Source organism: Heptranchias perlo, chromosome 43 (assembly GCF_035084215.1).
Source record: "Heptranchias perlo isolate sHepPer1 chromosome 43, sHepPer1.hap1, whole genome shotgun sequence".
Lineage (NCBI taxonomy): Eukaryota > Metazoa > Chordata > Chondrichthyes > Hexanchiformes > Hexanchidae > Heptranchias > Heptranchias perlo.
The window spans coordinates 7,787,349-7,809,084 of record NC_090367.1 but is presented as its reverse complement, the minus strand read 5'-3'; the positions used below and the strand labels follow the sequence as shown (position 1 = coordinate 7,809,084).

Genomic DNA, 21,736 nt, shown 5'->3' with positions numbered 1-21,736 from the left:
AGAAGGGAGAGATAGTCAGAGAGGGCGAGAGGGAGGGAGAGGGGGAGAGGGATAGAGAGAGGGGGGAGAGAGAGGGGGAGAGAAAGAGAGGGAGAGGAAGAGGGAGAGAGAGGGGGAGAAAGAGGCAGAGAGGGAGAGGGATAGAGAGAGAGGGAGAGAGAAAGAGAGAGGGAGAGAAAAAGAGGGAGGGTGAGAGAGAGCGAGAGGGAGGGAGAGAGATAGATAGAGGGAGAAAGAGAGAGGGAGAGGGAGAAAGAGAGAGGGAGAAAGAGAGAGGGAGAGAGAAAGAGGGAGAGGGAGAGAGAAAGAGGGAGAGGGAGAGAGAAAGGGGGAGAGGGAGAGAGAGAGAAAGAGAGAGGGGGAGGGAGAGAGAGAGAGAGGGGGAGAGAGGGAGGGGGAGAGAGGGAGGGAGAATATCTCTATTAGAGACAGCCGTGTAGCTCAGTCACACACTGACAGGAACATCCCAGGTTCCATCGCTGCTCTGGGCTGTTAGCCAATCTCAGCCAGGGCAGCTGTTTGTGGGTCCTATGATTGACCCCTTGATTTGGGAGCAGGAGTCTGACCAGGATTCCTACTCCTGATCAGTAACCAGTGCCCCGTGCCGGACCCTCTTGTGTGTACACTACAGATGAGGACGAGATCGTACTTTGCTGTGATGCCTTCTACAGTCGAACAGCCTGCCAACACTTATAATTGAGCGTGACACGTGAATAATGGCGACTTGGATGTCAGCCATGGCTCAGTGGGTCTCTCTCTCTCTCTTGCCTTTGAGTCAGAAAGTTCTGTGTTCGAGCCCCATTCCAAAGACTTGAGCCCATAATCCAGGCCGACACTCCCAGTGCCAGTGCTGAGGGAGTGCTGCACTATCGGAGGTGCCGTCTTTCGGATGAGACGTTAAACCGAGACCCTGTCTGCCCCTCTCAGGTGGATGTAAAAGATCCCACGGCCACTATTGGAAGAAGAGCAGGGGGGGGGGAGTTCTCCCCGGGTGTCCCTGGGGCCAATATTTATCGCTCGACCAACATCACTAAAAAAACAGATTATCTGGTCGTTTATTAAAATGCTGTTTGTGGGATCTTGCTGTGCGCAAATTGGCTGCCGCGTTTCCTACATTACAACAGTGACTACAGTTCTGTAATCGGCCGTGAAGTGCTTTAGGACGTCCTGAGGATGTAAACAGCGAGGTGGAAATGGGAGGCTCTTGATGTGGGAGGGTGAGGGAGGGTGAGGGAGGGGGGGGCACATCCCTCCACTTCCCACACAAGCCGCCCTACGCTGCCTCTGAGCGACGTCGGAGCCAAACGGGTTTTGTGGTGTGGGCCGAAACCCACTGGCAAAGCGGATCGAGACAGCCCAACTCATGGCCTTTGATTCCCATCAGTCCGGGCTGGGCTCGAACCCCAGTCTGTCCCACGCACTGGAAACTTTGGCCAAGCAAGCGCCAGTCTGGGTATCAACGTTGGCTCATTAGGTAGCACTCTCGCCTCTGAGTCAGAAGGTCGTGGGTTCGAGCCCCACTCCAGAGACTTTTAGGCCGCACCCAAACTCCTGGCTATGACCGAGGAGGAAGGGGTCCAATATACAAGTGATATATCCTTGGTTTCTTAATAATAACGATAGATCTCCCATTTCTATCCCGCCGTTCACCGACCTCAGGACGTCCTAAAGCACTTCACAGCCGATTGAAGTGTAGTCACTGTTGTTATGTAGGAAACTCGGCAGCCAATTTGCGCACAGCAAGATCCCACAAACAGCAATGTGAGAACGACCAGATCATCTTTATTTTAATGCTGTTGGTTGAGGGATAAATATTGGCCGCAGGACACCGGGGAGAACTCCCCCCTGCTCTTCTTCCAATAGTGGCCGTGGGATCTTTTACATCCACCTGAGAGGGGCAGACGGGGCCTCGGTTTAATGTCTCTTCCGAAAGACGGCACCTCCGACAGTGCGGCGCTCCCTCAGTACTGGCACTGGGAGTGTCGGCCTGGATTATGGGGCTCGAGTGTCTGGAGTGGGGCTCGAACCCACGACCTCCTGCCTCCGAGGCTGTTGAGTGTATTTTTATCCTGACTGGGCCTTTGGGCTGGCTTGTCTCCCAGAAACACACCGCTGAAATAAACTGGTAATTCTATCGTTGCTGTCATATGATACCCTCAGCTCGTTCATCTGCATCATTTTTAGTACCTGTCCATTCACAGTAGGCCAGCCCTTCCAAGAAGCCTCTGAAATTGGAGTCAGTAGAACAATTTCAGATGCACCAAGGACAACTTGCATTCATATAGCGCCTTTAACGTAATAAAACGTCCCAAGGCACTTCACAGGAGCGATTATCAAACAAAATTTGCCACATAAGGAGATATTAGGACAGGTGACCAAAAGCTTGGTCAAAGAGGTAGGTTTTAAGGAGCATCTTAAAGGAGGAGAGAGAGGCGGAGAGGTTTAGGGAGGGAATTCCAGAGCTTAGGGCCCGGGCAGCTGAAGGCACGGCCATCAATGGTGGAGCGATGAAAATCGGGGATACGCAAGAGGCCAGAATTGGAGGAGCGCAGAGATCTCGGAGGGTTGTAGGGCCGGAGGAGGGTACAGAGATAGGGAGGGGGGCGAGGGCCATGGAGGGATTTGAAAACAAGGATGAGAATTTTAAAATCGAGGTATTCCCAGACCGGGAGCCGATGTAGGTCAGCGAGCACAGGGGGTGATGGGTGAACGGGACTTGGTGCGAGTTAGGATACGGGGCCAGCAAGTTTTGGATGAGCTGAAGTTTACGGAGGGTGGAAGATGGGAGGCCGGTCAGGGGAGCATTGGAATAGTGGAGTCTGGAGGTAACAGAGGCACGGATGAGGGTTTCAGCAGATGAGCTGAGGCAGGGGTGGAGACGGGCGATGTTACAGAGGTGGAAGTAGACGGTCTTGGCGATGGAGAGGATATGGGGTCTGAAGTTCATCTCAGGGTCAAACAGGACGCCAAGGTTGCGAACGGTCTGATTCAGCCTCAGACAGTGGCCGGGGAGAGGGATGGAGTCGGTGGCGGGGACCAAAGACAACGGCTTTAGAGCCAGCATGGATTTGTGAAAGGGAGGTCGTGCCTGACAAACCTGATTGAATTTTTTGAAGAGGTGACTAAAGTAGTGGACAGGGGAATGTCAATGGATGTTATTTATATGGACTTCCAGAAGGCTTTTGATAAAGTCCCACATAAGAGACTGTTAGCTAAGTTAGAAGCCCATGGAATCGAGGGAAAAGTACAGACTTGGTTAGGAAGTTGGCTGAGCGAAAGGCGGCAGAGAGTAGGGATAATGGGTAGGTACTCACATTGGCAGGATGTGACTAGTGGAGTCCCGCAGCGATCTGTCTTGGGGCCTCAATTATTCACAATATTTATTAACGACTTAGATGAAGGCATAGAAAGTCTCATATCTAAGTTTGCCGATGACACAAAGATTGGTGGCATTGTAAGCAGTGTCGATGGAAACATAAAATTACAAAGCGATAATGATAGATTAAGTGAATGGGCAAAACTGTGGCAAATGGAATTCAATGTAGACAAATGTGAGGTCATCCACTTTGAATCAAAAAAGGATAGAACAGGGTACTTTCTAAATGGTAAAAAGTTAAAAACAGTGGATGTCCAAAGGGACTTAGGGATTCAGGTACATCGATCATTGAAGTGTCATGAACAGGTGCAGAAAATAATCAATAAGGCAAATGGAATGCTGGCCTTTATATCTAGAGGACTGGAGTACAAGGGGGCAGAAGTTATGCTGCAGCTATACAAAACCCTGGTTAGACCGCACCTGGAGTACTGTGAGCAGTTCTGGGCACCGCACCTTCGGAAGGACATATTGGCCTTGGAGGGAGTGCAGCGTAGGTTTACTAGAATGATACCCGGACTTCAAGGGTTAAGTTACGAGGAGAGATTACACAAATTGGGGTTGTATTCTCTAGAGTTTCGAAGGTTAAGGGGTGATCTGATCGAAGTTTATAAGATATTAAGGGGAACGGATAGGGTGGATAGAGAGAAACTATTTCCGCTGGTTGGGGATTTTAGGAGTAGGGGGCACAGTCTAAAAATTAGAGCCAGACCTTTCAGGAGCGAGATTAGAAAACATTTCTACACACAAAGGGTGGTAGAAGTTTGGAACTCTCTTTGCAAACGGCAATTGATACTAGCTCAATTGCTAAATTTAAATGTGAGATAGATAGCTTTTTGGCAACCAAAGGTATTAAGGGATATGGGCCAAAGGCAGGTATATGGAGTTAGATCACAGATCAGCCATGATCTTATCAAATGGCGGAGCAGGCACGAGGGGCTGAATGGCCTACTCCTGTTCCTATGTTCCTATGTTCCCAATATTTAATTGGAGGAAATTTCTGCTCACCCAGTACTGGATGTCGGACAAGCAGTGTGACAATTGAGAGACAGTGGAGGGGTCGAGGGAGGTGGTGGTGAGGTCGAGCTGGGTTATCAGCGTACACGTGGAATCTGAGGTCGTGTTTTCGCATGATGTCGCCGAGGGACAGCATGGAGATGAGGACTAGGAGGGGGCCGAGGATAGATCCTTGGGGGACTCCAGAGGTAACGGTGCGGGAGTGGGAAGAGAAGCCATTGCAGGAGATTCTCAGGCTACGACTGGATGGATAAGGATGGAACCCGGCGAGGGCAGTCCCACCCAGCGGGACGACGGAGGGGAGGCGTTGGAGGAGGATGGTGGAGTCGACCGTGTCAAAGGCTGTAGACAGGGGGGAGAAGGATGAGGAGGGAGAGTTTACCACGGTCACACTCACACAGGATGTCACTTGTGACTTCGATAAGGGATCAAATTGTTTCCTACAACAGTGACTGCACGACAAAAAGTACTTCATTGACTGTAAAGTGTGCTTTGGGACGTCCTGAAGCCCTGAAAGGCACGATATATAAACGCTAGATCCTTTTTAACTTCAGCCTGCTAACTGGACTTGCCCCTTTACCTAGATCTTCATTGCCACAAATCTATTGACGCACCCTCCTTAGGACCTGCTCTCCAGCCCAACACTGAATATCCACCGGGAATCGTAGAAAGTTACGGCGCAGAAGGAGGCCATTCGGCCCATTGCGTCCGTGCTGGAAAGGTAGCATTTTTTTTTGCATTTGCAGGCTCTTTATTTTTTGCAAAAGGGGCGGGCTGGGGTATTTTGGAAGGGTTTTAAATCAGGCATTAAAGCATTGGACATTTTGGGGAGGGGTGGGTGAGGTGGGTGGGGGGGGGGCGGGGGGGAGAGAGGTCGGACGAGGACGCTTTAAATAACTCGCCCTTTCACTGCCCTCCTTGAGAGAATGCAGCAGCCGGGAACGGGCTGGGGACGTGAGCAGCCGCACGCGCCCACACCTTGCCCCGGCCCTGTCAATCATCTGGGCCCGGTGGAGGACCAACCTGACTCCTCCCACTGAACGGCGCACGCGCGAGCGGAGCCGGCCGGGACTTGTAGTGCCAAGAAGGGGGCGGGGCAACGAGCCAGCGGGTGGGCGTGGCCTACAACTCCCGGCGTGCTGCGCGCGGTGGGTGGCTGGCTGGCTGGCGGCGGTGGGCGTAACGCCTAATGAATATTGATGAGGGCCACTACATATTAATGAGAGCGTCCGTTGAATATTGATGAGGGCGCGAGCTAGCGGAAGGCGGCGGTCGCTCGGTTTTTTCGCTGAGGTGAAGGGGGGTTTTTTTTTATATATAATAAAAAACGGTTGATTTTATTTTTTTTATAATTAAATTATATAAACCGACATCATGTCGCGGCCCAAGACCGACATGGAGCGGAGGAAGCAGATCAGCGTGCGGGGCCTGGCCGGCGTGGAGAACGTGACCGACCTGAAGAAGAATTTCAACCGACACCTGCACTTCACCCTGGTCAAGGACCGCAATGTGTCGACGCCCCGAGATTACTACTTCGCCCTGGCGCACACCGTCCGCGACCACCTGGTGGGCAGGTGGATCCGCACCCAGCAGTATTACTATGAGAAGGACCCCAAGGTGAGAGGGGAAGGGCGCACTGGGGGGGTCCCATCCCTGGGCAGTGGGCACACTGGGGGGGTCCCATCCCTGGGCAGTGGGCACACTGGGGGGTCCCATCCCTGGGCAGTGGGCACACTGGGGGGTCCCATCCCTGGGCAGTGGGCACACTGGGGGGTCCCATCCCTGGGCAGTGGGCACACTGGGGGGGTCCCATCCCTGGGCAGTGGGCACACTGGGGGGTCCCATCCCTGGGCAGTGGGCACACTGGGGGGTCCCATCCCTGGGCAGTGGGCACACTGGGGGGTCCCATCCCTGGGCAGTGGGCACTGGGGGGGTCCCATCCCTGGGCAGTGGGCACTGGGGGGGGGGCCATCCCTGGGCAGTGGGCACTGGGGGGGGCCCATCCCTGGGCAGTGGGCACTGGGGGGGGCCCATCCCTGGGCAGTGGGCACTGGGGGGGTCCCATCCCTGGGCAACGGGCACTGGGGGGGGTCCCCCGGAGAGCGGGCACTGGGGGGGTCACCCGGAGAGCGGGCACTGGGGGGGTCACCCGGAGAGCGGGCACTGGGGGGGTCACCTGGAGACCGGGCACTGGGGGGGGTCACCTGGAGAGCGGGCACTGGGGGGGGTCCCCCGGAGAGCGGGCACTGGGGGGGGTCCCCCGGAGAGCGGGCACTGGGGGGGGTCCCCCGGAGAGCGGGCACTGGGGGGGGTCCCCCGGAGAGCGGGCACTGGGGGGGGTCCCCCGGAGAGCGGGCACTGGGGGGGGTCCCCCGGAGAGCGGGCACTGGGGGGGGTCCCCCGGAGAGCGGGCACTGGGGGGGGTCCCCCGGAGAGCGGGCACTGGGGGGGGTCCCCCGGAGAGCGGGCACTGGGGGGGGTCCCTCGGAGAGCGGGCACTGGGGGGGGTCCCTCGGAGAGCGGGCACTGGGGGGGGTCCCTCGGAGAGCGGGCACTGGGGGGCATCCCGGAGAGCGGGCACTGGGGGGCATCCCGGAGAGCGGGCACTGGGGGGCATCCCGGAGAGCGGGCACTGGGGGGGGCGGGGGCATCCCGGAGAGCGGGCACTGGGGGGCGGGGGCATCCCGGAGAGCGGGCACTGGGGGGCGGGGCCATCCCGGAGAGCGGGCACTGGGGGGCGGGGGCATCCCGGAGAGCGGGCACTGGGGGGCGGGGGCATCCCGGAGAGCGGGCACTGGGGGGCGGGGGCATCCCGGAGAGCGGGCACTGGGGGGCGGGGGCATCCCGGAGAGCGGGCACTGGGGGGCGGGGGCATCCCGGAGAGCGGGCACTGGGGGGCGGGGGCATCCCGGAGAGCGGGCACTGGGGGGCGGGGGCATCCCGGAGAGCGGGCACTGGGGGGCGGGGGCATCCCGGAGAGCGGGCACTGGGGGGCGGGGGCATCCCGGAGAGCGGGCACTGGGGGGCGGGGGCATCCCGGAGAGCGGGCACTGGGGGGCGGGGGCATCCCGGAGAGCGGGCACTGGGGGGCGGGGGCATCCCGGAGAGCGGGCACTGTGGGGGGGCGGGGGCATCCCGGAGAGCGGGCACTGTGGGGGGCGGGGGCATCCCGGAGAGCGGGCACTGTGGGGGGGCGGGGGCATCCCTGAGAGCGGGCACTGTGGGGGGGCGGGGGCATCCCGGAGAGCGGGCACTGTGGGGGGGCGGGGGCATCACGGAGAGCGGGCACTGTGGGGGGGGCGGGGGCATCACGGAGAGCGGGCACTGTGGGGGGGGGCGGGGGCATCACGGAGAGCGGGCACTGGAGGGGGCGGGGGCATCCCGGAGAGCGGGCACTGGGGGGCGGGGGCATCCCGGAGAGCGGGCACTGGGGGGCGGGGGCATCCCGGAGAGCGGGCACTGGGGGGGCGGGGGCATCCCGGAGAGCGGGCACTGGGGGGGGCGGGGGCATCCCGGAGAGCGGGCACTGGGGGGGCGGGGGAATCCCGGAGGGGTGGGGGCATCCCGGAGAGTGGGCGCTGGGGGGGCGGGGGCATCCCGGAGAGTGGGCGCTGGGGTGGGGCGGGGGCATCCCGGAGAGTGGGCGCTGGGGTGGGGCAGAGGCATCCCGGAGAGTGGGCACTTGGTGGGGGGGGGGCGGGGGAATCCCGGAGAGTGGGCGCTGGAGTGGGGGCATCCCGGAGAGTGGGCGCTGGGGGGGGGGCATCCCGGAGAGTGGGCACGGGGGGGGGGGGGCGGGGGAATACCGGAGAGTGGGCGCTGGAGGGGGGGCGGGGGCATCCCGGAGAGTGGGCGCTGGGGGGGGGGGCATCCCGGAGAGTGGGCGCTGGGGGGGGTGTGGGCATCCCGGAGAGTGGGCGCTGGGGGGTGGGGGCATCCCGGAGAGTGGGCGCTGGGGGGTCCTGGGTACTGGTGGGGTCTGCTGTGTACCGGAGGAGTGCAGATACTGGACACCAGGGGTCCTGGGCAGTGGGGATTGGGTGGACAGCCCTGACACTGGACACTGGGGGTCCTGGGCATTGTGGGGAGGAGGGGGGGGGTTCCAGACACTGGGCATTGTCGGGAGGGGGGTTGTCCAGACACTGGGAGGGCTCTGAGCACTGGGAGGGATCCTGGACACTGGGGGTCCCAGACGCTGAGTGTTGGGTACCTGGGCACTGGTCATTGCAACACCAGTACTGGAAACCTCAGCAGTTGACACCAATATCGAGCACAATAGCACTGGGCAACCCACCACTGGACAGTATCTAGCATTGGTTCTGGAGGGTACAGTACTGGAGGGTACAGGTCTGTCACTGTATAACGCTGGGGTACAGTACTGGAGGGTACAGGTCTGTCACTGTATAACACGGGGGTACAGTACTGGTGGGTACAGGTCTGTCACTATAACACTGGGGTACAGTACTGGTGGGTACAGGTCTGTCACTGTATAACACTGGGGTACAGTACTGGTGGGTACAGGTCTGTCACTGTATAACACTGGGGTACAGTTCTGGTGGGTACAGGTCTGTCACTGTATAACACTGGGGTACAGTTCTGGTGGGTACAGGTCTGTCACTGTATAACACTGGGGTACAGTTCTGGTGGGTACAGGTCTGTCACTGTATAACACTGGGGTACAGTACTGGTGGGGACAGGTCTGTCACTGTATAACACGGGGGTACAGTACTGGTGGGGACAGGTCTGTCACTGTATAACACGGGGGTACAGTACTGGTGGGTACAGGTCTGTCACTATAACACTGGGGTACAGTACTGGTGGGGACAGGTCTGTCACTATAACACTGGGGTACAGTACTGGTGGGGACAGGTCTGTCACTGTATAACACGGGGGTACAGTACTGGTGGGTACAGGTCTGTCACTGTATAACACGGGGGTACAGTACTGGTGGGGACAGGTCTGTCACTATAACGGGGGTACAGTACTGGTCTGTCACTTTTGAATAGGATATCCAAACATTTCTATAACCCTTTTAATGTAGCAAGACATTACTCAAGATTCCTCAGTGGGGTGGGGGTGAGAAGAATTAGACACGGAGCAGAGACGTGAGGAGTTGGGATTTGAACGAAGGAGAGAGGAAGCAAGGAGAGATAAGCATTGATCTGTGACCGACTCTAGTTTCACTCAGATTAGCCATGTCATTTGCTCTGCAAGCGTTTAACTACCATCTCAACTTCCCAGAATGGTTCATGTTTCGAATTTAACCGTGTGTGTAATTACCTCCTCCTCTCTCCGCCACTGGCTCAGTGGGTAAATGCACTTCCTGGTGTGGCTTCATGCCATACAGATCAACAAGGCCCGAGGTTCGATCCGTAACCCCACCCACATAGGTCCCACCAAAAGCTTGGTCAATGAGGCAGGTTTTAAGGAGTCTCTTAAAGGAGGAGAGAGAGGCGGAGAGGTTTAGGGAGGGAATTCCAGAGCTTAGGGCCCAGGCAGCTGAAGGCACGGCCGGCAATGTGGGGTGATTAAAATCGGGGATGTGCAAGAGGCCAGAATTGAAGGAGCGCAGAGATCTCTGAGGGTTGTAGGGGCTGGAGGAGGTTACAGAGATAGGGAGGATTAAAGGATGTGATAGGGCAGATAGAGAGAAACTATTTCCTCTGGTGGGAGAGTCCAGAACGAGGGGGCATAACCTTAAAATTAGAGCCAGGCCGTTCAGGGGTGATGTCAGGAAGCATTTCTTCACACAAAGGGGAGTGGGAATCTGGAACTCTCTCCCCCAAAAAGCTGTCGAGGCCGGGGGTCAATTGGAGCTTTCAAACTGAGATTGATGGATTTTTGTTGGGTGAGGGGATTAATGGTTACAGAACCGAGGCGGGTAGATGGAGTTAAGATACAGATCAGCCATGATCCAGTTGAACGGTGGAACAGGCTCGAGGGGCTGAATGGCCTCCCCTGTTCCTATGAGAGGACAATAAAACTCATTAATCCATTTGTGCCAGTGGGGGAGAGTAGCATTCATTGTTGCCATGACAACCACTGCCAACTGGAAAGGGATGGGATGATAGAACACGGGAACGTGTAATGGTGGAACACGAGAACGTGTAATGGTGGAACACGGGAACGTGTAATGGCGGGATGGTGGAACACGGGAACGTGTAATGGCGGGACGGTGTAACACGGGAACGTGTAATGGCGGGACGGTGGAACACGGGAACGTGTGATGGCGGGACGGTGGAACACGGGCACGTGTGATGGCGGGACGGTGGAACACGGGCACGTGTGATGGCGGGACGGTGGAACACGGGCACGTGTGATGGCGGGACGGTGGAACACGGGCACGTGGGATGGCGGGACGGTGGAACACGGACACGTGGGATGGCGGGATGGTGGAACACGGGCACGTGGGATGGCGGGACGGTGGAACACGGGCACGTGGGATGGCGGGACGGTGGAACACGGGCACGTGGGATGGCGGGACGGTATAAATTGGGCATTGGTTACACAAGGTGTTCTTAAAGGGCAGTGTGTGTGTGGCGGGGGGCGGTTGGACAGGATCGAAGGAGGTTTCTCTCCACCTATAGTTCCCCTTCGAATCCTGTCACATTATTTCAGTTTCTCAGTGCACTTTTCCTCTCAGTTCTACATTGATGCGAAGCCTTTGGCTGCGGATCAATGGATAAAGTGGCAGCATTAACCAGAGTCGGGCTTCGAGCTGACATGCTAATGCGCTAAAGGCAAGCAGTGTACATCCAGCACCCCTGCACGTCACCACATGTAACTCAGTATAACTCCAGTCCGGGCCTGAGCTGCATTTTTTGAAAGTGCCCACGGTATTCTGTTGGATGCCAGGACATAATGTTGGCACAAGATAAGTGCCACATGGGGAAGGGGAGGAGGGGTGCTTCTGTCCCTGGCACCATGACACACACAATTCTGTTGCTTTGCCTCGGTGCCATCAGACTGCGCTCCCTCTATAGCCTCGACTGTGCAGTGTGGAGCCTCCTGAGATGCTATCCGATCAGCAGCCTCCGACTGTTCAGTGCAGGCAGACTCCCTGCCTCCCACCCACCGCCATCTTTACAGCTCAGCACAGCCCAGTTTTTTAAAAATAAAACACTCTCTCAATCTGCCAACAATCTTGGCTGACAGCCCTGAATAATAATGCTGCAGCAGACACCGCCCTCTCCACCTGCTCTATACAGCTTCTCCTGAAGGGTATTCAAGGGGACGCTACTCACAGGGCAGTCATTCAAGTGGATTTTAAGAGGACGGAATGATGTTTAGGACCTTGAGAAATCCCAACGAACATGGCATATCCCCCAATCCCTTCTCCCGCTTGCCTCTTACCAGGCATGACTTGCAGCTAAACGCTTGTCTTACTAAATCATCCTTCGAGCCTGATTCACCCTTTGCCTGAATTCCCTACTTGTGTCCCCCGATACTTGAAAATAGTCACCGAATCCCGAGGCTCCAATGCGATCTTGCTGGCTTTTTAATTCCAGTGTTACCCGGGCTTCTGCCTGCTCTTTATTTTTTTCTTTAAGACCGAATCTGGGCCTGTCCTGGTCTGAATGGCTCCGTCCCAGTGTCTCTACAAACTGAGCAATGGGGGGGGGGGATGCGGGGATTGCTTGTGGTATTGACTGCAGACTCATCGGGGAGTTTTAGCTCTCTTCGTCTGGCAGAAAATCGTCTGTTCTTGCTGGTGCCTGCCAGACTTTGGCTGATTTAATATCCTGTAATGTATGTAGGAATCCGATGGCATGTCGATGGCCCACTGAGCAAGGCACGCATAGTGGTTACCCCTCTCAGTTAAAATCTGTCCGGGAAGAAGCGGTGACCCTAAAGTAAAGGTTTTATGGCCCCCACCGGACCCCACAGGAAATTCCAGATCCCTGATGCACAGGGCTTCCCCTCCCCACCGCGAGACCTTATCAAACCCCCTCAGCTGAGTGCCAGAGGGCTGCCCGATCTTTGCCTGCTGGCGGCCAACCAGCTGCCCCTTTGCACCCATTTCAGGTGGGCAGCTGGCCAGTCAAGCCTACCACGAGACCCCCGGATGGGTGTCACCCAAGAGTTAGAATTCCCTCTTCACCGCTTTCCACCCCCCCCCCCCCCCCCACCCCTTGCCTGTTTGGGTATGGGCAGAAGGAAGAAATTTAACACATATTTTGAGTGGGACTCATTTGAAACCCTTTTTGTTTATTCGTTCATGGGATGTGGGTGTCGCTGGCGAGGCCGGCATTTATTGCCCATCCCTAATTGCCCCTTGAGAAGGTGGTGGTGAGCCGCCACCTTGAACCGCTGCAGTCCGTGTGGTGAAGGTTCTCCCACAGTGCTATTAGGAAGGGAGTTCCAGGATTTTGACCCAGCGACCATGAAGGAACGGCGATATATTTCCAAGTCGGGATGGTGTGTGACTTGGAGGGGAACGTGCAGGTGGTGTTGTTCCCATGTGCCTGCTGTCCTTGTTCTTCTAGGTGGTAGAGGTCGCGGGTTTGGGAGGTGCTGGCAAAGAAGCCTTGGTGAGTTGCTGCAGTGCATCCTGTGGATGGTACACACTGCAGCTACAATGTGCTGGTGGTGGATGAGGTGCCAATCAAGCGGGCGGCTTTGTCCTGGATGGTTCAAGGTTCTTGAGTGGTGTTGGAGCTGCACTCATCCAGGCAAGTGGAGAGTATTCCATCACACTCCTGACTTGTGCCTTGTAGATGGTGGAAAGGCTTTGGGGAGTCAGGAGGTGAGTCACTCGCCACAGAATACCCAGCCTCTGACCTGCTCTCGTAGCCACAGTATTTATGTGGCTGGTCCAGTTAAGTTTCTGGTCAATGGTGACCCCCAGGATGTTGATGGTGGGGGATTTGGCTATGGTAATGCCGTTAAATGTCATGGGGAGGTGGTTAGACTCTTTTGTTGGAGATGGTCATTGCCTGGCACTTGTCTGGCGCGAATGTTACTTGCCACTTATCAGCCCAATCCTGGATGTTGTCCAGGTCTTGCTCCATGTGGGCACAGACTGCTTCATTATCTGAGGGGTTGCGAATGGAACTGAACACTGTGCAATCATCAGCGAACATCCCCATTTCTGACCTTATGATGGAGGGAAGGTCATTGATGAAGCAGCTGAAGATGGTTGGGCCTAGGACACTGCCCTGAGGAATTCCTGCAGCAATGTCCTGGGGCTGAGATGATTGGCCTCCAACAACCACTACCATCTTTCTTTGTGCTAGGTATGACTCCAGCCACTGGAGAGTTTTCCCCCTGATTCCCATTGACTTCAATTTTACTAGGGCTCCTTGGTGCCACACTCGGTCAAATGCTGCCTTGATGTCAAGGGCAGTCACTCTCACCTCACCGCTGGAATTTAGCTCTTTTGTCCATGTTTGGACAAATGAGGTCTGGAGCCGAGTGGTCCTGGCGGAACCCAAACTGAGCATCGGTGAGCAGGTTATTGGTGAGTAAGTGCCGTTTGATAGCACTGTCGACGACACCTTCCATCACTTTGCTGATGATTGAGAGTAGACTGATGGGGCGGTAATTGTCTGGATTGGATTTGCCCTGCTTTTTGTGGACAGGACATACCTGGGCAATTTTCCACATTGTCTGGTAGATGCCAGTGTTGTAGTTGTGTACGTTCACCCAAGAGCCTTGTAACAGAAACAGAATATTCCCGAAAAGCAAGGCACCCAGGTCCTTGTTTGATCCCATCCGGGATAGCATCTCCTGGTCAGAGCTGAAACTGGCAAAGAAGGGTTTCCCCATCTCATCCGAAGGACGGCACCTCCGACAGTGCAACACTCCCTCAACGCTGCACTGGGGCACACAGCAACAGCAGCTTGCACTTTTAATGTAGAAACACGTCCCAAAGTGCTTCACAAGAGACGTAATCAGACTTCAAATGGGTGCCTGAGACACAGGAGGAGATATTAGGAGGGGCGACCAAAAGCTTTGTCAAAAGAGTTGGGTTTTAAGGAGGTGGAGAGCTTTAGGGAGGGAATTCCACAAACAGACACCGGGAAGGACTCCCCCTGCTCTTCTTCCAATAGTGGCCGTGGGATCTTTAACGTCCACCTGAGAGGGCAGACAGGGCCTCATCCGAAAGACTGCACCTCTGACAGTGCAGCACTCCCTCAGTACTGGCACTGGGGAGTGGGGCAGAAAAGAAATGGGACTTTTACTGTAAAACCGAACTGTTGAGTGCCTGGTTTGGATTTGCAAAGAGTTTACACCCAAAGAGACAGATGGGGAACTTGTGTGAAGTGTGAGGGAGAGGTAACCCAATCCTCCCCAGTATTGAGCTCAGTGGTTTATATGATACTCTGTGAAGCATCTCTTCAGGCCCTTTGACCTTTGCTGAGTACCAAGGGGGGTTATTTTTAAACCGGGGCTGCTTGATTCAGTTTTGCAACCAGAGCTATTTTTCCTTCGCCCTGCTCCCTCACCCCAGGCAGGGTGGACCGAGACTGAATGTCAGGGGTCGAGAGTCCTGCCTGGATTGGAACCCAGGCCCAATACGGTGGTGTCTGCAGGTGTGTCCATCTGGGGCATTTATGTAACCGGAATTGGTGCCATCTTCAACTTTCTCCCAACCGCCCCCCCCCCCTCCAAAATCAGAAGGTCGCAGGTTTTAAGTTCCAGAGCTGCCCCACGCGCACTTTCCAGCACCCTTGGGCAGCCAGTTGCTCACATTCTGTTGGGCTGGTGTTCGATTGTGGGGCGTGGGTTGCTGCCGGAACGCTGCACTTTCCCAGCATCGCCAGAGAGAGAGAGAGAGAGAGAGAGAGAGAAAAGCTGTGTTGCTCCCTGACCATATCACATTGAGCTTCACTCGTGCTTTATCCCCGTGTTGTGTTTTAGTCTGAGGATTACAAAACCGTTCCCAGAGTCGCGCAGAGCTCGGAGGCCCCGAGGTTTGCTGTTTGGGCCTTTGCTGAGTTAGTGACGCGCAGGCGGGGAGGGAGGGAGGGAGGGGGCGCGTGCTACATCGCTGCCTGAATTGTGGAGGGGGAGGGGAGATAATCGGCCAGGATGTTCCTGATCACTACCCAGCGACCCACCGCTGGAAAGTGCAGTGGGTGGCCCACACGGATGAATAGCCTGCTGACGCTGTCTAAGCCCAGTTTCTATTTATATCATGCCTTTCACACCCTCAGGATGTCCCTAAGTGCTTCACAGCCAATGAAGTACTTTTGAAGTGTCCCTGTTGTAATGTAGGAACCGCGGCAGCCAATTTGAGCAGAGCAAGATCCCACAAACAGTAATGTGAAAATGACCAGAATTTTTTTTTTACTGATGTTGGTTGAGGGATATATATTGGCCCAGGACACCAGGGACAACTCCCTGCTTTTCAAATAGTGGCCGTGGGATCTTTTACGTTTACCTGAGAGGGCAGAACGGGGCCTTGGTCTCATCCGAAAGACGACACCTCCGACAGTGTGGCCCTCCCTCAGTACTGCACTGGGTGCGTCAGCTTGGGTTATGGGCTCAAGTGGGGCTCGAACCTTCTGACTCGGGCAAGAGAGGTACTACTGAGCCACGGCTGACAGAAAGAGGGGATTCGAAGTAGGCGGGCTTCGAGATCATAGAAGGAGGTCATTTGGCCTGTCGTTCCTGTGCTGGCTCTTTGAAAGAGCTGTCTAATTTGGTCCTAAACCCTAGCTTTTTCCCCGTAACCCTGCAAATCAGTCCTCTTCAAGTACATGTCCAATTGTCTTTTGAAAGTTATGATTGTTCCAGATCATAACAACTCTGTGTGAAAAAAATTCTTCTCAATTCCCCTCTAGTTCTTTTGCCAATTATTTTAAATCTGTGTCCTCTGGTTACTGACCAGGCATGACTTGCAGCTAAACGCTTGTCTTACTAAATCATCCTTCGAGCCTGATTCACCCTTTGCCTGAATTCCCTACTTGTGTCCCCCGCTACTGGAAACAGTTTCTCCTTATTTACTCTATGAAAACCCCTCATAATTTTGAACGTCTCTATTAAATCTCCCCTTAACCTTCCCTGCTGTAAGGAGAACAATCCCAGCTTCTCCAGTCTCTCCACATAACTGAAGTCCGTCATCCCTGGTACCATTCTAGTAAATCTCCTCTGCACCCTCTCCAAGACCTTGACATCCTTCCTAAAGTGTGAGGCCCAGAATCCTGCACAATACTCCAGCTGAGGCCTGACCAGTGATTTGTAAAGGTTTAGCATAACTTCCTTGTTTTTGTATTCAGTTCCCCTATTTACAAAGCCAGTATCCCAGATGCTTTCTTAACCACCTTATCAACTTGACCTGCCACCTTCAAAGATTTGTGAATCTCCACCCTCAGGTCCCTCTGCTCTGACCACCTCCTCAAAATAGTACAGTTTAGATTACACTGCTTCTCCATATTGTTCGTCCCAAAGTGCATCACTACACACTTATCCACATTAAATTACACCCGCCATGTGTCTGCCCATTTCACCAGTCTGACTATGTCCTCCTGAAGTCCGCTACTATCCTCCTCACTATTTACCACGTTGCCAAGTTTTGTATCATTCGAAAACTTCGAAATTGTACTCCCTATACCCAAGTCCAGGTAATTTATATATAACAAGAGAAGCAATGGTCCTAATAGCGACCCCTGGGGGACCCCACTGCATACTTCTTTCCAGTCAGAAAAACATCTGTTCACCACTACTCTCTGCCTCCTATCCCTCGGCCAGTTACATACCCAAGTTACCACCATCCCTTTAATACCATGTGCTCGTATTATCTGAATGTCTGTTATGTGGTACTTTATTAAATGCCTTTTGAAAGTCCATATATACAACATCTACTGCACTACCTTCATCAACCCTCTCTGATACTGCATCAAAGATCTCAATCAGATTAATCAGATACGACTTGCCTTTAATAAATCTGTGCTGGTAGTCCTTTATTAACCCATGCTTCTCCAAGTGAGAATTAATTTTGCCCTTGACAATGGTCTCTAGTAGTTTTCCCACCACTGACATTAGACTGATTGGCCTGTAGTTACCAGGTTTATCCCTCTCCCCTTTTTCAAAAAGGAGTGTAACATTTGCAATCCTCCAGTCCTTGGGCACCACTCCCATATCCAAAGAGGATTGATAGATTGTGGTCAGTGTTTCTACTATCTCCACCCTAGCTTCCCTCAGCAACCGAGGATGCATCCCACCTAGACCGGGTGACTTGTTAACATTGAGTGACGTCAACCTATTTAGCACCTCCTTTCTGTCTATTTTTATCTTATCCAATATCTCCACTCCCTCCTTCTCTATTGCAACATTAACTTCACCCTTTTTTGTGAAGACAGATACAAAGTCCTCTTTCAGTACCTGTCATGTCCTCGGCCTCCACAAGAAGATTTCCTTTTTTGTCCCTAATCGGCCCCACCATTCCTTTAACTATCCTTTTACTTTTTATATGTTTTGAAATGATTTCCCTTTTATGTTACCCGTTAATCTTTTCCTGTATTCCCTCTTTGCCCTTCTTATATCCTTTTTTCAGTTTCCCCCTGCACTCTCTGTATTCTGCCTGGTTTTTAAACTGTATTCTATACCTGACATTTGTCATAAACTTCCTTTTTCTGTTTTAATTTCAACCCTATTTCCTTTGTCGTCCAGGGAGCACTAGCTTTGGATGCCCCATCTTTCCTCCTCATGAGACTATACCTGATTTGTACCTGAACTATCTCTGCCTTGAAGGCCTGCCATTGATCATTTACTGTTTTCTTGGTCAAATCTTTGTTTCCAGTCAACCTGTGCTAGACCCCTTGACAGATCACTGATATGGGCCCTCGTCCAGTTGGGTATTTTCACCCTTGATTTTTCTTTGTCCTTTTCCGTATCTACTTTAAACCTAATTATATTATGATCACTATTACCCAGATGTTCTCCCACTGAAACACACTCCATTTGCCCCACTTCATTCCCCAGAACTCGATCCAGCACAGCTTCCTTCCTCATTGTGCTAGAAACATACTGATTAAGAAAGTTCTCCTGTACACATTTTAGGAATTCTTCACCCTCCTTGCCCTTTTTTTTCCAGTCTGTGTTGAAGTCCCCTACTATTATTGCTCTATTATTTTTACATTTCTCTGAAATTTGCCCACAGATTTGCTCCTCTATCTCCTCCTCACTATTTGGAGGTTTATAGTAAACACCCAACAATGTAACAGCTCCTTTTCTGTTCCATAACTCGAACCAAATAGATTCAGTCTTTGAACCCTCTGGTATATCGTCCCTCTGTAGAACTGTAATATTATCCTTGATCAATACTGCCATCCCTCATCCTTGCTTTTTTCCTTCCCTGTCCCTCCTGAATACATTGTAGCCAGGAATGTTTAGTTCCCATTCCTGCCCATGTTTAAGCCAGGTCTCGGTTATAGCCACCAGATCATGTGGCAACTTGTACCTGCAGCTCGTCAACCTTATTCGTAACACTCCTCGCAATAACACAAATGCATTCCAACACCATTGCTTTTTTTCCTCCATCTAATTCCTGCTCTTTCTACACTATTATTTACTCTGCTGCTGTTTGTCCCTCCTGGTTTTCTGTGCACCTTGTCTCTCCTCTGTTGCTTCATCCTGGTTCCCCCTGGATGGAGCAGAGGTGAGATTGCCAGCTCCACCCATGGCCAAGCAGGAGACTGTGCGCTGTCACTCAGTCGGGGAAGAGAGATGAAATGGGCAAAGCTTGTGGTGTGTGTTTAGCCTCAGTGAAGATCAACTCTGGCAGATATTTAGTACAAGAACAGAGAATGCTGGAGAACTACTCAACAGGTCAGGCAGTGTCCGTGTTAACTTTTCAGGTCGATAACCTTTTGTCTGAACTGGAAGAAGTTTGAGATTTAACTGTTTGAGAAGCAAGTATAGAGCCAGGGAATAAGATGGGGGCAGGGGTGGAGGAAAGAACAAAAGGGAAGGTCTGTGATAGGGCAGAGGGCAGGAGTGATTAAATAACAAAAGGGATGATGGTGCAAGGCAAGGAGGGTGGTAATGGGACAAGACCCTGGAATATAGAAGGTTTAGGGGTGATTTGATTGAGGTTCTTAGGGTTTTGAAAGGAACTGATAGGGTAGATAGAGAGAAACTTTTTCCGCTGGTGGGGAGTCGAGGACAAGGGGACATAACTTAAAATCAGAGTCAGGCCATTCAGGAGAGAAGTTAGGAAACTTCACGCAAAGGGTGGTAGAAGTGAGGTACTCTCTCCCACAAAAAGCAGTAAAAGCTCAATTTAAATCAGAGATTGGTAGATTTTTGTTGGGTAAGGGTATTAAGGGATATAGAGCCAAGGTGGATAAATGGAGTTAAGAGATAGATCAGCCATGATCTAATTGAATGGCGGAACAGGCTCGAGGGGGCTGAATGGCCTCCTCCTCTTCCTATGTTCCTAATAGAGAAACAAAAGATGGATCCAGAGGAGCTGTAAATGTTTACAGCAGAACCATTACCGGCACCTGCTGTCCGAGAAAGTGGGAGACGTGGTTATGATCTGAAGTTGTTGAGTTCAATGTTGAGGCCAGAAGGCTATAAAGGGTCTAATTGAAAGGTGAGGTGCTGTTCCTCAAGCTTGCTTTGAGCTTCATTGGAACGGTGTAAGAGGCTGAGGTCAGAGTGGGACGGAGAATGAAAGGAAAGTATTTAATTGCCCAGCACTTGACGTCGGACAGTGTGGAACTGGGAGCTGAAGCTGCTTTTAAAAATGGTGCTTTCAATTTAAAACCCTGATTTTTTTAAAAATACAATTTCCACTCCTAAAACACTCAACCTGCAGAACCACCCCTCTGATAGCTGCCCCTACCCCCCCAGGGGACAGTGGGCTCACTGGTATTTCCGAGCCCCTCAATTTGCATTGTGCCCACTCCCCAGCACACGTTGATGCCAGCTGTCTTTCGATAGGGGCTGGTTGGTGCCTGGGGAGATTGGCACCACGCATGATACAAGCAGGCCTCCTGCACAAGAGACTGCTGACAGGCTCCTCGTCTATATATGCATAATGAAAACTGATACTACGGGTCAGAGAAAATATCAACGCCGTTAAAACTGTCCTGCGGCAACCTCATAAAAAAGCAGCTCAGCAGCAAACTGCCTCCGAGCCGAGTCAGGGATTTATCTGGAGTCTGTTAAAGACGCGTTCCCAGATCTGGCTCGTCTATATTCCCTCAATGGTGAGACCCCTTTCTCCTCAAAAAATAACTATTTCACATGTGACACAGTTAGTTAAGCTTCCCTAATCAGCCTTGTACCAACTCTCCATGAGAACCTGTCACTATGCAGGGATCTCTGAGAGCAAGGGGACTGAGAGCCATCTCTCCGAGAGAGGGACTGTTAGACACCAGACAGTGTACCGATATCTCCCTGAGAGAGGGATTGAGAGACACCAAGCAGTGTACAGATATCTCGCCGAGAGAGGGACTGAGATACCAGACGGTGTACAGATATCCCCCCGAGAGAGAGAGAGAGAGACACCAGACAGTGCACAGATATCTCCATGAGAGGGACTGACACCAGACAGTGAACAGATATCTCCCAGAGGGAGAGGGGACTGAGAGACACCGGGCAGTGTACAGATATCTCCCTGAGCGAGAGAGTGAGAGACATCAGACAGTGTACAGATATCTCCCAGAGGGAGAGGGGACTGAGACACACCAGACAGTGTACAGATATCTCCCAGCGGGAGAGGGGACTGAGATATACCAGACAGTGTACAGATATCTCCCCAAGAGAGGGACTGAGACACCATTTGTTTATTGGACAGAGTCCCTGTTGGTGTTGTAGGAGAGAGGCTCCACTCACTGAGAGGAGGTCTTCACTTCCAGCTGTGGTCGATTTGTAGCAGGACCCTGTTCAGGTTATCTGAAAGGTGGAAGGATCATCATCAAAATAACAAAACAGGTTAGGGCGTGTGGAATTATTGAAAGAGGCGACTGAGTTGAAACTCCCTCCCAGTTCTGTGGTGCTGGAACAGAATGATTTGGAGTAGGTTTGGTGGGGAGAGAAGGGAGGAGTGTGACCCAGTCCCGTTCACCCATCACTCCCTGTGCTCGTTGACCCACGCTGGCTCCCGGTCAAGCAACGCCTCAATTTTAAAATTCTCATCCTCAAGCTCAAATCCCTCCATGGCCTCGCTCCCTCCCGATCTCTGTAACCTCCTCCAGCCCCACAACCCTCCGACATCTCTGTGTTCTACCAACTCTGACCTCTTGTCCATCTCCACTTCCTTCACCCCACCATTGGCGGCCGTGCCTTCAGCTGCCGAGGCCCTAAGCTCTAGAATTCCCTCCCTAAACCTCCCTGCCTCTCCGTCTCTCTCTCCTCCTTTTAAGGTGTTCCTTAAATCCTACCTCTTTG

The 21,736-nt window shown here is 53.3% G+C and overlaps 1 pseudogene; it reads left to right on the top strand.

Moving 5' to 3' along the window:
• The first annotated feature begins 5,629 nt into the window (after nucleotides 1–5,629).
• LOC137306478 (glycogen phosphorylase, muscle form-like) overlaps nucleotides 5,630–21,736 on the top strand; it is a 53,093-nt pseudogene continuing 36,986 nt past the window's right edge.